Raw genomic sequence first — 14,392 nt, forward strand, 5'->3', positions numbered from 1 at the left:
GAGTTTTTTTTTTTTATTATTGATGGAAAGAAAAAAGAAGACTATGCCTTCGCCATATGAAATATGAATTAGTAAGTAATAATAGCATGGCACTTTGAATTCGATATGAAATTTTTTTTTTATTTCTTTTTTTTTTTTTCAAAAAAAAATATTAGATTATGTATCGAAAGAGTAGTATGAGAGAAGGGGCATTTCCAATTTGATCTTAGCTATCGTGGGCCCATCTCAGGCGTCACAAACTTTTTTTCTTTTCCTACCAGAGGCTATTAACAATATTTATGTTATGAAAGAGTACGAAAAAAAAAAAGACTATTTTTTTTCTTTCTTTTTTTTTTTTCAAAAAAAAAAAGAAACTTTGGGATTGCTGAATCACAGACGAAATAAATATATAAAGCAACGGAGCCATCATAGTATTTTTAAACTTTTCCGAAAAAAAAAGAAAAAGAAGGATGGTAATTGGATTATTTATTAATCTGGGTCTAATAGACTCTATATTTTCTCTTTTTTTCGATGAAAGAAAAAAGAGAATTCCATTGTAAAGCCGTATGCAATTGTAAAGCCGTATGCAATGCGCAAAAAATGCCTGTACGGTTGTTCAATTCTATAGCTATTCTTCTCGCCTCATTATGTGAGTTAGAAGTATGTTATATCATCAGGGTAATGATCCATCAACCTATTAGTATGCTTAAGGATGATGGCTTCAAAGACTGGGTCATGGAAACAGACGAAGTAATGAAAATGCAAGAAGACATCATAGAGGCTTATGTACAAAGAACGGGCCAGCCCCGATGGGTTATAAACAAAGACATGGAAAGAGATAATTTTATGTCAGCAAAAGAAGCCAAAGATCATGGAATTGTGGATCATATAGTGCGTACAGAATCGAGACCTATAGTGAATGAAAAACCTATAGTGAATGAAAAACCTATAGTGAATGAAAAACCTATAGTGAATGAAAAACCTATAGTGAATAACAAACCTATAGTGAATGAAAAACCTATAGTGAATGAAAAACCTATAGTGAATGAAAAACCTATAGTGAATGAAAAACCTATAGTGAATAACAAACCTATAGTGAATAACAAACCTATAGTGAATAACAAACCTATAGTGAATAAAAAATGGAGACTAGTTAACGACAATGGCAATGGAAGACCACCATTTGACGACAATGGCAATGGAAGACCACCATTTGACGACAATGGCAATGGAAGACCACCATTTGACGACAATGGCAATGGAAGACCACCATTTGACGACAATGGCAATGGAAGACCACCATTTGACGACAATGGCAATGGAAGACCACCATTTGACGACAATGGCAATGGAAGACCACCATTTGACGACAATGGCAATGGAAGACCACCATTTGACGACAATGGCAATGGAAGACCACCATTTGACGACAATGGAACACCATTTAATTTTGATTTAGATTGATTTAATCCCTCTTATTCCTTTCCTTCTTTTTCTCTTTAATAGATTAATATTTTATTAATCTATTAAAGAGAAAAAGAAGTAATTCATAATCATCTGGTTAGGATCGATCTAAACCAGTCTATTATGTATATGATTGTATATGATTCAGCATGCCAACTATTAAACAACTTATTAGAAATGCAAGACAGCCAATTAGAAATGTCACGAAAGCCCCTGCTCTTCGGGGATGTCCTCAGCGCCGAGGAAGATGTACTAGGGTGTATGTGCGACTTGTTCAGATCATGGGCTGAGAAAAAGGAAACAATTTTTCAGTATCAACGATCAGTACCAGTGAATAGAATGGGGTTCTTCCGTTCACTATCTAAAAAAGATAGATCTACCATATCCTTCTATTGTGTATGAAATTTATGGTTTCCATTGGCGCAAATCCAATCTTGGAATTTTTTAAAAATTCCCCATTGGTAGCAAATGCTTATCCATTAAGCGGGGAAAATCCTATTTAAAAAGCAAAAAGATTATGCTTCGACTCTTGCAAAGAACGGACTAACAGGGTCAGCTACCCAATTAATCCTCCTAATTACATACCGTTACTGTATAAGATAGATCTCGTTGTGAAAGATCTATTACTGAAAAATTTATGAGTAGAGCCGAAGAGTGTGAACTGTACAAGTTACCAATTAAATGTTAAATGAAGGAATGAGCTCCGGTGTATAGAGGGGACCTCACCGTTTAAGAAGTAACCATAGAAACGATGGAACCCACTATTTATTTATCCATTTCTATTTACTCCTTTATTTTAGTTAATATGCTTTTTTTGATACCTAGTATCAATACAATTTCTTATTTCAAGGCGAAATGAAATGCCTAGAAAAAAGGAAAAATCGTGGGCGGGACGGTTATAGTAGCAAAAGCCATTGGAATTTTTATTTTATACATTGGAAGAATCCGTTTTGTTATTAATAGACTAGAAAAGAATAACTGAAAGAAAGAATTAGTTATTCATCAAAATTTCTTTTATTCAATGACCAGAATGAAAGAGGGATATATAGCTCGGAGACAAAGAGTAAGAGCTTTGGTTTCGGCTGATCGGGATAGAGATAGGAAAAAAAGATATTTTCGTCGTTTGTGGATCACTCGAATAAATGCAGGAATTCGAGGAATGGGGGTATCCTATAATTATAGTAGATTAATAAAAAATCGGTACAAGAAACAGTTGCTTCTTAATCGTAAAATACTTGCACAAATAGCTATCTCAAATAGGAATTGTCTTTATATGATTTCCAACGAGATTATAAAATAAGGAGATCGGAAGGAATCCACCGAAATGCTTTAAATGAAATGGGGTTCCCTCGAGAATGAACTCGAGGGAGGTAGAGTAGAAATTAATATGATAAAAAAATTCTGATAAGGTCATCAAAACAAGAAAACAAGATGAGCGAAGACGCTCAATAAAAAAAAAAAAAATTTATTTTTCTTCCCCAACCCGATTCGATTCTTTTATTTATTTCTTTTTTCTTACGACACGACAATTTTGATTATCAGATTTTTTGAATAAAGCATCAGTCTACGTTTGATAATTTTGAGTCAATTGAAGGGTAAGCCTATTTATTTCTGGTTCTAAGAGCAGTAGTTCTAGCGGTCGACTCTCTTCTTTCAAATCGTTTCTCATTTCTGGTTCTAGTTCTAGCGGTCGACTCCCTTCTTTCAAATCGTTTCTCATTATTAATAAAGGGTAACGAAGATAAAATACGAGCTTGTTTTATAGCAATAGTAATTAATCGTTGTTGTTTTAAAGTCAATCTATTTACTCGCCTAGATAAGATTTTTCCTTGTTCACTAATAAATCGACTAATTAAACTCATGTTTCTATAATCAATTCGATCCCCCGATTGGATCGGGGGCAAACGCCTACGAAAAGATCGCTTGTATTTATCCATCATTTCTTTATTCCTTATTTCTAAAAATAATCCTATCCTATCCTTTTCTAAAATCCTATTTTGATCGGATCAAATTCAAATTATAGAATTAATAGAATAAATACGATTTGCTTTGTTTTTTTTATTATTGTATTATTTATTTATTATTTATTTCTTATTTATTTGTTTATTTTATTAGTTTATTTTAATTATTTATTTATTATTTATTTGTTTATTTTATTAGTTTATTTTATTATTATATTATTTATAGATATTTATTTAAATATAATTTCATATTTTAATATATTTAATATATAAATATAATTTCATATTTTAATATATTTAATATATAAATATAATTTCATATTTTAATATATTTAATATATAAATATAATTTCATATTTTAATATATTTAATATATAAATATAATTTCATATTTTAATATATTTAATATATAAAATATAAATATAATTTAATATTTTAATATATTTAATATATAAATATAATTTAAATAAATATCTATAACTGTGATAATACATAAATAATAAATAAATATAATTTATAAATATATATAAATATAATTTCATATTTTAATATATTTAATATATAAAATATAAATATAATTTAATATTTTAATATATTTAATATATAAATATAATTTAAATAAATATCTATAACTGTGATAATACATAAATAATAAATAAATATAATTTATAAATATATATAGAACCGACACGAAAATAATAAATAATTAATAAAATAAGAAATAAATAATGAAATATAGTAATAAATACAAAATATAGTAATAACTAAAAAATATAGTAATGAATAAATCATACAATATAATAAATAATACAATATTAACAATATTAAAATTAACAACAATATTAAAATTAACAATATTAAAATAATCATTATGCACGAATAGAAAATAAAAAAAAAAATAGTTAGTGATATTAAAAATCTAATTCCTAATCAATGAAAATCCAACTCCTAATCATTCGAAGACTGTAAACTAAAAATCATTCGAAGACGGTAAACTAAAAAAATAAATAATTGACTCGAGAATAAAGAAAAAAATTATTAAAAAAATAAGAACTAAATAAAAAATAGAATAAAAAAAAATAAAAGAATATTGATACAATCATATACCAGGTTAAAAAGGTTAAAAATTTATTAACGTGCATATCGAATAATTTAAAACTAAAAACTTCACTTTAAAAAGAAAGCGTGGAATAGACAAGGAAATACAAATATAGACTAATATATAAATAAAATATTTGTTATATATTAGTTATATATTATATCTAACTAATTATATACTTAATATTACTTAATATATTATATAATATATATTATTATACCTGAATACCTAATGTCCTATTTTCTCATACTAAATACCTAATGTTACCTAAATACCTAATGTCCTATTTTCTCATATTCTCGGGAAGGGTTGACATACGAGTACTTGATTCGATTTATTTCTTTATCTCCCCGTGAATTGTATGTTTGTAACAATAGGAACAGAATTTCTTCAATTCCAATCGACTAGGCGTATTGTGTCGATTTTTTTGAGTAATATACCTGGAAATGCCCGTTGATTCCTTATTAACGACGTTTCGAACACAACTGGTACATTCCAAAATAATCGTTACTCGGACATCTTTACTCTTGGCCATGAACCCCCTTTGAGTTTTTAATTCACCCAACTCTTCTATTTTCCGATCAAAAGTGAAGAAGAAAGGAATGAAAATAAATAAATAAAAGTTGCTAACTCAAAACCAAATCCTGAAAGATTTCGTTGCAATCAATTGCAATCAATATAGTAAATCAATATGTATTATACTAATAGTAAATAAGTAATACAATGATTTCTAACTCGATTTAGAATCACAGTACGGTATTTTCTTTAAGTATCTTGTAGGATACTGTTGTTCCAGCCACATTTCTCTTTTCGCTCTACTAGTAATTTAATTGGAGCTTGAACCCAAGTTTTGTTGAGGTTCAATCCACTTTTTTCGTTCTACCTTCCTTATTTATTTTATATAATTCTTATATAATTAGAATTCTAAAAAAACTAAATAGAATTATTTCTTATATAATTAGAATTCATTTCTTATATAATTATAATTCTAAAAACAACTAAAGTCAAGGGGGGGCGAGAGATTAGTCACAGATATTTGATTGTATATCGATCTAATCTTTTTCACACCCGTCCCGCGACAATAACTAGAATTAAAAAAAAGGGAATGTTAACGCATCCGGGAAGAAACGATTGATCTCTATCAATAAACCCGCTAAAGAACCGAACCAGAGAGTACTTAGTACCGGTGCTACGGAAAGATATGTTTTTAGATCTCGCATTTAAAATCCTCCTTCTTTATCGTATTACATACATTATGGTAATACATATATAATCACATGTATGTGTGGTTAAAGACCACTTGTATTTGTATATTTGTACCCGGAATTCCTAATTCAAAATTAAAATTTAAATGTACAATGATTCGATAGATAAGATTTTCCTTTTCTTAAAACAGCAAAATAGGTCCCTTTCTGCCTGAGAATTCCCGCCAAAAAGATTCATTTATTATTCATTATATGGTTGTTATATGATATGAGACCAAAAAGAGGAAATGGAAAGATAATTTTTGTATATCAATAGATGAAATAAGGGTGTGGAAAACAAGACAGGGATTCTCTACAATAACATCGTAGGCCAATTGAAAGGGATGTAGCGCAGCTTGGTAGCGCGTTTGTTTTGGGTACAAAATGTCACGGGTTCAAATCCTGTCATCCCTACCTATTACTTCTCCTTTGAGCAGTAAGGAGGGAGCCATTTTAGTTTTAGATTGATTAAAATTAAGCATACATAATCTATCATTTTCTCATATTATATATGATATATGATAGTATAGGTGTGCACGATGTATTGGGGTTATAAAATAAAAGAATCCTCTTTTTTACAGTCTTATTTATTATGATAAGAAAGCGCTCTTAGTTCAGTTCGGTAGAACGTGGGTCTCCAAAACCCAATGTCGTAGGTTCAAATCCTACAGAGCGTGATTCCGCTCTTGTTAAGTCGAAAATTACACCGAACTGAAAAAAAAAAAAAAAAAAAAAAAATTGAACAGCAATTCGAATTTGACCTCCTTGAATTAAATTAATTAAATTAAAATTAAAGGGGTCAGTCAAAAAAAGAGATGTTAATTAATCAAAGGTCCAACTGATCACCACGTATGTATTGTAAATATGCGGTTACGAATAATCCAGCCAAAGTAATAGGAATTAGACCTAAGACGATTCCAAATAGAAAAACTTCAATCATTTCAATTTATTTGAAAGGAGAAAAAGAAAGGTAATATCTATCCCTAAATATTAATCTCTATTGCCCATGAATATCAATAACTAATAATTGATAATTAACACGGTAAGGAACTATAGAATATATGGAATAGGACAGAAAACTTTGTTTTTATTAATTGTTCGTTCATTCAATTAATTTTCAAATAAGTCGTATCTTACTCAGACCAATAAATAGAGCTGAGGTTATAGTTAAAGCCGCTAGTAAAAAACCGAAATAACTAGTTAGAGTAGGCATGAAGGAGCTAAATGAAATATGTTCTTTTTATACATATGTTTATAAAGCACTTACCTAAGTTTCAATTTTTAAAAGAGACGGGGATAAGCAAAAATACCAATTGAAAGAATAAGTTCAATTGAAATTTTTTGATTCATCAATCATTCTAAACGGTATTCACAAAAATAGAGCGGCAGGACAAGAGTAGAAAAGAAAAAGAAATAGATTCATCATCTTTGTAGTTAGGTCAAGAAAAAACCTTTGGATCTAATACAAGAATACAAGAAAGGCCGCCTCACAAATATTGATTAGTAGAATTTTTTTTTTATTCCTTGCTCTTTTTTTTATCTATATCTAATACTATCGACTACTCTTACTTGTTACTAGACGACTAAGCAATTCCTTAAAATAAAAAAAGGAGGGCTTACAACAAAAAACAAAACCTCTTATGCAATTACGAAAAAAAGTCAATTTTTAGATTTCGCATCTAATTGACTTGCGGAAATATGATAATTTCCTTCATGAATTATTATAAACTTGTTGGATTCACGGGTTACCTGATCTTCCGTTTCTAGCCCCAAACCAATAATAGAATCCCCTATATTATATTCCAGGAATTTGAGGAATTTTCTATCGCATGATACGTGGTTATACATCGACAAGCAAGAAGAAGAAAGAAATTATCTAGCACTTCATGTCGATATACTGTTTGAAATTGCGTTGCTGTGTCAGAAGAAGGATAGCTATACTGATTCGGTATACTCTAAAAATACCTTTGGTACAATATTGACGATCTCACAAAGATTGAATTTCAGTGAATTTCCGTTTACTGATCTCATCTTTTACGGAATCGATCCCCTACAAGAATATGCGGAGCTCAGCATGTCTGGAAGCACAGGAGAACGTTCTTTTGCTGATATTATTACCAGTATTCGATACTGGATCATTCATAGTATTACTATACCTTCCCTATTCATTGCGGGTTGGTTATTCGTCAGCACAGGTTTAGCTTATGATGTGTTTGGAAGCCCTCGTCCAAACGAGTATTTTACAGAGAGCCGACAAGGAATTCCATTAATAACCGGCCGTTTTGATTCTTTGGAACAACTCGATGAATTTAGTAGATCTTTTTAGGAGGACCCAATGACCATAGATCGAACCTATCCAATTTTTACAGTGCGATGGTTGGCTGTTCACGGACTAGCTGTACCTACCGTTTCTTTTTTGGGGTCAATATCAGCAATGCAGTTCATCCAACGATAAACCTAATCCGAATTAATTATAGAGCTATGACACAATCAAACCCGAACGAACAAAATGTTGAATTGAATCGTACCAGTCTCTACTGGGGGTTATTACTCATTTTTGTACTTGCTGTTTTATTTTCCAATTATTTCTTCAATTAAGAAAAAAAGAGTAGTAGAATACTAAATAATAGTAGGAATTCTCTTATCCCATTCGGAAGGATTGCATCTCATAATTATCTATGACTGTTTATGTCTTTAGCATGACCACTTGATGAAATGTGGAGGGAAGCGGGATAAATGGCCGATACTACTGGAAGGATTCCTCTTTGGATAATAGGTACGGTAACTGGTATTCCTGTGATCGGTTTAATAGGTATTTTCTTTTATGGTTCATATTCTGGATTGGGTTCGTCCCTGTAATATGTAATAATGGGATGAACTAAGTTATAGGCATGAAAGTGTAAGAACTCAACGGGGCCCGCCTCCTCTTTCTTTGTCTGATTCGCGAGGAGGGGTCCCGTTGAATTCTTAATGATCATAATATTTTGTTCGTATAAATATAAATGACAACAAATAGATCACTTTTTCCGATGATGTTTTTGAAAAATGAACTCGATTAATTGATTCATAGCATCTGTTCTTCGATAGTATCTATCGATACTTTCAAGGTTAGAAGAAAAAAAGGAATCACTCAATTTCCTTTTCCTGGATGACACAATCACAATATATATTTAATTTTAATATTTAATTTTTTTTAATATTTAATTTTAATATTTTAATATTTAATTTTAATATTTCTTTTTTTTTTCTGTCGACCAGATATCAAGCAAACCCTTTCTAGACTAGTCTAACCTTACTCTATTTATTTTAGTATTTCATCAAAGTTTGAAATTTTTTTATAAGTTCATCGCCTTGCTTCTATTTTATATTTATAAAAAAAAGGATTCCTTCTCTTTTTTTTGGTTGTCCATTACTTATTATATTATATTATACTTATTTATACTTATACTTATTTTATACTTATTTATACTTATTTTATACTTATTATATTATCCTTATTACTTATTCGATTACTTTATTACTTATTCTATTATCTATTATAATCTATTATCTATTATAAGTAAATCTAAAAAAATAAAGGGTTCTGAAAAATCTGGAAAAATATAAACTAAGAATAGAAATCTTTGACGAATGGGATCCGGAATTGTTATTATTTCGACACAAGAAAAGGAATTTTACACATCCTTTTCTTGTGCCGAAGGCTAGGAAGACGAAGAATACTCCCTGTAATTATTTGTTCCCCTCATTTATCCTTCCTTTCTATTCTCCGCTTACTTATCTTATGTTTAGTATCTAATCAAATTGAATTTAGAAAACAAAACCCATTCTGTGACATTTCAATCTGACAATAGGGATATAATTACACCCCTCCCATTTAGATTGAAAAAAGAAAAGAAGGGGTAAAGACAAATAGTCTTCTTCACAATATACAGATTTTGAATGCGGTAAAAGTAATTCCTAGAGAAAGAATATAAACAAGCAAAAGACTTTTCATACTTTTTTCATCATACCTAACCTAATTGCCAGGAAGAATTTGTTCTTTTTTACAAATTTGATGTTGATAAATCCACGGATCTAGAAATTCATTTCGGACACTTGAACCTTTTCAAATTGTTTCTTTTTAAGAACCAAAAAGATTTGTGCAAAAACAATAGATGCCAAGAAGAACAAAAGGCCTTGGACACGTAGTGGATCTTGAAGTACTATTTCTGCATCCCCCTGACCAAATCCACCCACATTAGGATTACTTGTTAATGGTTGATCAAGTTTGATAGATTCACCCTCTGAAACAAGAAGTTCTGGTCCTGGGGGGATAATATCAACCACTTGATGTCCATCCAATGCATCCGTTATGGTTATTTCGTACCCCCCTTTTTCTTTTCGTATGATTTTGCTTACTATACCTGTTGCCGTAGCATTATAAATTGTATTGTTACTTTTGTTCCCGTCGGGATAAATCTGACCCCTTCCCCTATTTCCGCCTACGTATATGGGATATTTTAAGAAATGAACATCCTTATTACTAGCAGGGTCTGGGGAAAGAATAGGAAAGGTGATTTCACTATATTTTTGACCAGGAACAGGACCTATCACAAGAATATTTTTCTGAGTGGGGCGGTAGTTCTGAAAAGACAGATTGCCTATCTTTTCTTTCATCTCGGGCGAAATACGATCAGGTGGGGCTAACTCAAACCCCTCCGGTAAAATAAGAACAGCACCCACATTCAAAGCCCCTTTCTTACCATTAGCAAGAACTTGTTTCAGTTGCATATCATAAGGAATTCTAACAACCGCTTCAAATACAGTATCAGGAAGTACCGCTTGTGGAACCTCAATATCCACGGGTTTATTAGCTAAATGGCAATTGGCACATACAATACGCCCAGTTGCTTCTCGTGGATTTTCATACCCCTGCTGCGCAAAAATGGGATATGCATTTGAAATGGATGCCCCGGTTATTATATAGATCATGAGCGATACGGAAATGGATCGAGTAATCTCCTCCTTTATCCAAGAAAAAGTATTTCTAGTTTGCATGGTACAATCATTGATCCCGAAAATTTCTACAATAAAATTAGGTAGGTCACTAGTATAGTTCCCTATCCACGATTCTGCTATTTACTTTTACTGAAAAAAAAAAAAATTTACTGAAATAGAGGAGGAATTGTATTCCCCTGATGGGTAGAAAGAGTAAAGTAAGTACGACTTTGCATTCTTTGCTTATATACAAAGTAAGAAAGATTCTAATTGAATCCGTGAATCATTTTTCAGTCAGTCAGTGAATGATAAATAACTACAAGTGACGGCGATACATGATTTAAATAACGAAAGATCGAATATTTAAAAATTGTATCTAGAATGACTGGAAGGGTACAAGCAAGAACAGATATAATTTGATCATTATGAGCAAATCCAAAATCTTTGTAGATATAGCCAATCATTAGTTCCCAACCGTGGTGCGAATGGAATCCGACACAGAACTCAGTTAATAAAAGAATAGAAAAAGCTTTTATTGTGTCGCTTAAATTATATAGGAATTCTTGAACCCAAGAGTTAAGAATAACAAGTTCTTCATTACCCAAAATAGAATAACCACTTAGAATAACGAAACAGATTAGATTTGTCGAGAAGTGCAAAATCGTATGGATACGATCCTCATTGTGCATCTTGATCAATTGGATCGTTTCTTTGTGGATTCCTATACGAAGTTTTTGTAGATGTGTTTCCGGGTATTCTTTTATCATTTCGTCCAACAGGAGGAGTTCCTCTACTTCTATGAATTGTTCTAGAATACTTTTTTCTTGAATATCATTCAAAAAAGTTTCGGATTGCCTAGTATTCCACCAATTAGTAATCCAAGATTTCAGACTTTTATTAAATGAGAGAGAGATCCACCAGGGCAAAAATACTATAGATGCAAAATATAGAAGGGGAGTGAATGCTTTCTTTTTTGCCATTTTTTCATCTGTGAATTGTTAATGAACCCACCTCATTCGTTGACTTTATGTGATCTAATCTTTCTATCAAGCATGACTTTCATTATATTATAAATTATAAGATAAATTATAAGGTAGGGGCCCATGAATCTATTCTCTGTTTTTTTTTTTTTTGATTCAGTGCTTAGTCCTTGAATCTAAAAAGAGTACAGAAATAGAAAATAAGAATCCACTTTGAATTCGAATGTTCGAATGAAATATATATATATATTATTGTTTCCAGATATCTCAATTGATCAAATTCGAAGCAATTGCCCTCTTTCGATAACTGCCCGAAAGAACCGCTTCAAATAATAAAGATTATTCTATTCAGATTTTGAGACGAAGGAGCTCCCTGTCTATATCAAGATATCAATCAAATATGTCGAAAAATTTTCGCGGGTTATCTAGACTGTATATAGTCTAGAGTCCGGGAATAATTGAAAAAAAAAAAATTATGAAAAATATTATGATGATCAAAAATGAGTGACAAAAAAAGACAGAAAAGTTATCATTACATTTATCATTATGTTATAAGAAAGAAATCTACTTGTTTAGTTCTTAAGGAGCACAAAAGAAAGGATAAAAGGGGAGGGGCTGATTGACAAAAGGAAAGTAGAGAAAATTTACAAGATATAATCTATCTGTATCTAACGTATCAACTCCAAATATTGAAAATAAAAAGTTAAATATTTCGAAATACTTTGATATATGAGATGAATCCATTATTTCGATTTCTTGCTTGTTTTGTTACTGAATTAAGTTGAGTGGTTTTACATTTACAGACGCATAAAAAACAATTTTTGTGGACAAAAAAAAAAAAACAGTTTTGTTTTATGTTATGACTCTTCCGTATACGTCTTCTTTGGTTCGAGTGGGCATTCTTAAGAAACTTCAGTTTAGTTCTGCTATAGAAAAAAGAGGCTTCTTGTCTTGAGTTTTTTCCTCCTGCCGAGAAAGCATTTATTCTGCAATTCATTTCAAAAGACTTCAATCGGTACACGCAAAAAATAGGCCAATTCAGCAGCTTTTTGCTCAATTTCTCGTGGAGTCAAATTCTCATCAGTACGAGTCAAGGGAACGGCCCCCTGGCCTCTGATTTCCATATAAAGGACACGCCGAGCATAAATACCCTCTTTAACTTCTATTCTGATGGACTGAATATCTTTCATAAGGAATCGTAGAAAGATGCGACGATTTTTTCCAGGAAAACCCCAACGAAAAATACATACTATTCCCTCTTTTCTATCGAATCGATCATAACCACTACCTACATTCCAAAAAATCGTGCACCACAAATAGGAACTAATAAAGAGACCCGCGATCCCATAGAAAGACATCACGATTCCTTGTGGAAAAAAAACTATTTGCTGAGACGGAAATAAAGATATCAAATTCCTACCAAGATAACTAGAAGTTCCAACTAATAAAAACCCTAATGAACCAAAAAAAAGAATAAAGGCCCAGCAGAAATTGCTTGTTTTTCGAGACCCCACTATAAATTCTATCCATATAGATTCTGATCGCCAACTCATACATACTAGATCCAGTTGCATTTTATTGGAATTGAGAAAATAAGCAAAAAAATTTGACTTTACTTTTTTTGTTTCCGAAGTAACTCTCATCAACTAGTGCTATTTTGATATGAACTTTTAGAAGTAATTCATCAAATTGCTTAGATCTAAAATCATCCCCTTTATATGATCCCCTATACAGATCTACTAGATATATAGACTTTAATTTCATACATTCGTCCGGTACCGATCCACTTGCTATAATTCATTTACCCCTATATCATGTTTACGTATGCATAAGAGGAGCTTTTTCATTTATGTTCGGGGAAGCCGGATGGATGTTATACAATATTCTACTAAATAGATATCCGTGGCATCTAAGTCGTGAAAAAAAAAATAGATAAGATTTGGTCTTGGCCTTGGCCCCATCGAATCTAAAAAATCTTAGTTTTTTGAACATACAAAGATAAAGAAGCCATTGCAATTGCCGGAAATACTAGGCCTACTAAAGGCACAAAAATAGAGGGAATTGTCATAAAATGGGTACCTCAATTTAATATTCGTACCTGTTATTGTTATATTGTTAGTTATAAAGTTAGTTATAAATATATCTTATAATAATTATATTATAATTCGTATATTATACTAAGTATATCTAAATATTATACTAAGTATATCGAAATACTAAGTATATCTAAATATTATACTAAGTATATCTAAATACTAAGTATATCTAAATATTATACTAAGTATATCTAAATACTAAGTATATCTAAATACTAAGTATATCTAAGCGAGTATATATATCTAATATATATCTTATCTAATAAGTGCAAGGAATGTAGAATTAAATAAAGGGACTTGCCCATCTTTCTAAATGAAATAAAATAGGTGTATGATAAGATAATCCACTTTCTTTATTATCTTACTTTATTCCTACTTTTCTTATTATTATTATTCTATTGTTCTTGTCTTCTAATTTTAATTTCTAATTTGAATTTAATAAAGAAAGAGTTTATTACAAATTGAGAAAGAGTTTATTACAAATTGTCGAAAGATTCGATTCGTTAGAATCCGATCCAAGAACAGGGATTTTTAGTAAAAATAGAATTCTCGGGAGATATAGAAAGATGCAAAACTCTATATTTATATTTTT

General features: G+C 30.7%; 2 non-coding genes across 2 annotated transcripts; both read left to right on the forward strand.

The window, feature by feature from the left end:
- Positions 1 to 6,087: 6,087 nt before the first annotated feature.
- On the forward strand, positions 6,088 to 6,161 carry TRNAP-UGG (transfer RNA proline (anticodon UGG)). Its single transcript has one exon. It is a non-coding gene; the product is annotated as a tRNA-Pro (tRNA).
- Positions 6,162 to 6,350: 189 nt separating this feature from the next.
- Positions 6,351 to 6,424, forward strand: TRNAW-CCA (transfer RNA tryptophan (anticodon CCA)). The gene has a single exon. It is a non-coding gene; the product is annotated as a tRNA-Trp (tRNA).
- Positions 6,425 to 14,392: the final 7,968 nt, after the last annotated feature.

Source organism: Durio zibethinus, unplaced genomic scaffold (genome assembly GCF_047325235.1).
Source record: "Durio zibethinus cultivar Kanyao isolate XHJ-2024 unplaced genomic scaffold, ASM4732523v1 HiC_scaffold_292, whole genome shotgun sequence".
In the NCBI taxonomy this organism is placed as follows: Eukaryota; Viridiplantae; Streptophyta; class Magnoliopsida; order Malvales; family Malvaceae; genus Durio; species Durio zibethinus.